The following is a 4,686-nucleotide window of genomic DNA, read 5'->3' on the forward strand; positions in this document are numbered from 1 at the left end:
TTGTTCAGCATGGGGGTGAGTAGAAAATGAAGGCTAATCATGTTTTGGGTGTACTATTCCTTTAAAGGGGAATTTGGAGAAACCAAAGTGCACCTGTAGTGAATCCCTGTGAATACATGCAAACTCCAAGTTTTTGCTCCAAAGAAACAACGATACCAACTGTGCAGCTCCAGAACTCTCCTACATTTAATTCAACTTATTTTATGCAGTATTAAACCCTCTTCCTCTCTTGAGTAGCCCGTTGGGAGAGACAGACAGCCAGGGTAGGTCTGCTTGTCTCCCCCCAGCTAAGAAGTGTTGTGTTGGAGTATACCTCGGTTGATTGGAGGGTTGCATCCATTTGCCTTTGGGTAGGGGGGGAGGTTTCTGACTGTTGTTTTGGCCTAAGATAGATCCCTTGCCAGGAATTCCATCATTCTGTTCGGGGACATCAATGCCCTTGTGGTAAATGACAGATACACCTGGATTGGTGTGATCAGGAGGAAGGCATCCCCAGCTCTTAACCCGACAGTTGTTTCCATACTGAACTTATTTTGAAATCATGGACTGTCCATAATGAACACCATGTTCAAGCGTCAGGATGTCCACCTGTCACAAGGACACCCCGGGCTGGATGATGATGATCGACTTTGTAGTCATATCTTCTGACCTTCGGCCGCATGTCTTGGACACTCGGATCAAGAGAGGGGCGGAGCTCTCCACTGACCACTACCTGATGGTGAGCTGGAAGACCAGGAAGCCGGACTGACTCGGCAGGCCTAAATCTTTCAGAACAATTGTGGAGTCACGGAAACATCTTCACAATGTGATACATTAGGAGACATAAAAGTTTTTTATTGTCAGATTTTTTATCAATTGTTTTAACAAGATTGTGCACACTTTTAACAGTTGTGATAGCTAGGTTAATAATTGTGAACCTCCCATCAAGCTTTTCATATAAACTTTAAATGGCATTTTTAACTGATTGCAAGCATTTAAATCTTTGTTATTCTTTTTTTTATCAGAAAATAATGTCTATTATTTTTTTTGTTTAGTTGTTTGCATATATTTCCCCCATTGTGCATTAAGAAAGCATTTCTAGGCATAAAGCATTCGGGAGTGGTTTTCTTCTTTTTATTCCTTTAGTAGATCGTGTACATGCACTTTTTATAAAGGCATGTGAATAATTCATTAGATGTTAGAAATGCAGAAAATTAAAAGGAATAAGGTTGTTGCCACATTCTGTTTTGGAGAGAAAACAAAACTTCTTCCTCTCCGCCCACATCTCTGTCCCAAATAAAACCTCCTGACAAATAAAATACGTCCCAGAGGGTTCGATTCTAAAGAGACAAGGAAGGGTGGAGGAAAAACCCCATCGACCTTATTATCTGCACTAAAAATAAAACCCTTTTTTAGATTCTCTTCCTCTGACAAAGAGTCCTCATTAGATTTTACATTCTTTTCTAAAATATAATTTATTCCTCAGGAAGTACATTGGAAAATATGAGTATAATGTGAGAACCAAAATAAACAACACAAGGATTAAAAAAGATCAACCTCACTGGCAAGTTAAACTTTGAAATTAGATAACAAATAAATGTTGCTGCAGTAAATTCCATCTGGAGTATTAAAACTTTGAAAAGTCTAAGAAAAAAGCTCTGTAGATGCAGTATTATTATTAAAGGCAAATCTTTTATTATAGATTTATACTAAATGTGGTTTATGCCTTAGCTATTTGAGGTGATAAATCTCAAATCAGCAGGATCTACAGAACCAAAAGTTATTTTCCTGATTGGGCCGCTCTGCTGTACATTACAGCTCTGCTGTTTTGAATTGCTACCTTCAAAATAAAATAAAAAAATATAAACAAATCTGGACTTTCTTTTGAAAATCAAACCTAATTCTGTTTCATTTTAGTGCTGTGGTTTCAATCCGCTTTTTAAGGAGATTTGTTTATAGCTGTTGATGAATTACAACAACTGTTTTAGCTTTGTCGGTGTCATGCTGTTCTGTCTTCACTTTGGGTTTTTCTGTGCAGATAGCTCATTGGATGGTGTCAACGTAGCATCAGCAGACAGAGCATACTTGAAAAAGGGAACACAGAAGCAATGAGTTATCTATTAGCTCACTGAGTTCAAGATGAGGTCATGTAAACCATAGTTAGAGAAGATGCAAGAAATAAAAAAAAAAAGGAGAAGGAAATAGTGATGTATGTGGAGAGGTCAGAGGAGGCAGAACCAATACACATCAGACTGCATTCTCACAGGCAGGCTCTACTATCAGCCCTCCCAACTCCCTCAAGGATAAGAGAAAGAAGGTGGGAAAGCTAAAACAGAACCAGTGTGATTACGAAAAGTAAACTTCAATTTACTTAAACAAAAAAAAATAAAATAAAATTAACAGTATTTAGGTGGTTTCGAGGTTTTAAAAGGGCCTAAGCGTGTTGAAGACTGATGTTAAAAACAGAGATATCGGTAGCATTAGCAGGGATTCACAGGCCAGTTATGGTGGTACGAGAATATAGCAGAATGAGGAAAAGTGGTCCTCCAGCAGCCTAAGCCGATAGCAGCATACCTGTAGAGACGGCTCAGGATAACCTGAGCCACTCTAACAATAAGCTTTATCAAATGGGGATGTTTTAAGTCTAGTCTTAAAAGTAGACAGACTGTCTGCCTCACAGACTAAAACTGAAAGGAAAGTTGGTTTCAAAGAACAGGAAACCTGATAACTGAAAGATCTGCCTCTCCTTCTACTTTTACCTGCAGATTGAGAGCTCTGTTGGAACATAACGAACAATCCGATCTCTGATGTTTAATAGAGTTTAATTGTATGATTAACAGGAAACAAATGAAAGGAAACTAGAATACCACGAAACATGATATCTCTTCTTTAATTTTCTTTGATCATAATTACAACATAAAAGATGTTGAAACCAAAAATGTTTTTGATCCTATCTGTGAAAATTCTCACTACAGCATTTTGGCTGCAGGCACAATAAGGTAGTTTGAAATGTGTTCCATAATAATAAAGAAGGGATAATGAAAGCATCTAGTTTTATGCTTCTTTTAGAAACTTTTGTCTGATCTTTCCAAAATGTGTCCTTTGACAAGAAATGCTCAATTTTCATGCTTCAAACTCAAGGTGACTGAGAGGACCAACAGCAAATCTATCAACCATAACACTCCCTTGAAGTTGCCACAACACTGTCATAATGTCACAACTCCTCAACTTGCTGCAGATAAAGGAGACACCATGGGGGGCGTGGGGGGGGTTACGGTCCAGGCGCAACCAAATGGCCTCTCTAAAACGTCAGGAAGGAAACCAGGCGGTAAATCACTGTCAAAAATGTTTTCTTTATTGGAAAGTTACAAAAATTTTTCTTTATTTATCTCAGGTTTCTTTAAAGCCTTTTCAGTAGCAAGTTGCTTTTGTTTACAATTAATTAATCCTCAGTAATCCACAGTGGTGAAAGCAGAAAACGTGTGATTTAGCTCCTCTGTGTGGTTTTTGGAGTTCTTGCTGTCAAATTTTACGTCATAACAAGGTAAATATTTAAATCTTAAGTACGTTTCTAACATAGAACAAGATAGAATAGAAGCTGATTAGACTTCACAGGTGTGACTGAAGTCAGATGTATATGGGCATCCATCCTTAGTGTGTTGAGTCCAATGGCCGACATGCTCTAATAACTCAGACTGGACTCTAATTAAATTCAAGGGTTGGTTGTTTTTTTCCTTCTGCTGAACGGGGCCCCTCCCTCTTCTATGCACTGACACAAGGACCCTGTTTGCTTTCATGGGGTGTCATAAAATCTTTATTTCTCTGTGAGTGCTTCATGGTTCCTTTTATATATAGGATTATTCTGACACACATGATCATTTTAAGATAAACAGTTGGACTAAATGATTTGCAGTAGAATTAGATGCATAAAGATACATACTTTAAAAAAATCTGGAAATGACCAATAACATTTCAGAAGCTTAACTTTTAATTTATTCTCCCTTTATTGTTGCAACAATTTGGGTGGAAAAACCTAAAACACAAAACATGAATCCAGAATTGGGATCCACAGGATGACAGTTAAGAAATTAATTCAAACTGCTTTGTAGGAGAATAAAATAAAGGAGTTCCAAGCATTTTTTTTTCTTAATACTTGAAATAAGATAAAGAAAAGGCATAAAAAGGCTTTCGATGTACTGATTAACTGGGTCCTGTTTGTATGGAGGTTGTATTGTCTCCCTGTGCGTACTTTACTCTGGTTTCCTCCCAGTTTAAAAACATGACTGTTAGGTTAATTATTTACTGTAAATTCACCCTAGTTGGCCCCTTATGTTTGTCTATACTTATCCCAACTCTCACTATTTATGCAATTTATGCAACAAAAAAAGAAAAAAACACATATGCAAATCTAATATGAATTTAATTGAATTTATTTACCCAGTACTTATAGCAGGTAATGCATATGTTAGAGTAAAAATACCTCTAGTTACAAGATGTACTGTTTACTAGATATTTACAGTCTCTGAACAACAAAGCTTTTGTTTCTGTGTCTTGTGTGTTTATCGGTAAAATTGTTTTTTTTTAGGGATGCACGATATAATCGCCCCCCTATCGGTATCGGCCTTAAAATTCAATATCGGACATCGGCCACCCCACCGATATTTAACCCGATATTTGATCAGCTTCTGAGTTTCTAAAGTCTAAAAA

Source organism: Cyprinodon variegatus, unplaced genomic scaffold (genome assembly GCF_000732505.1).
Source record: "Cyprinodon variegatus isolate N-32 unplaced genomic scaffold, C_variegatus-1.0 Scaffold11, whole genome shotgun sequence".
Classification (NCBI taxonomy): Eukaryota; Metazoa; Chordata; class Actinopteri; order Cyprinodontiformes; family Cyprinodontidae; genus Cyprinodon; species Cyprinodon variegatus.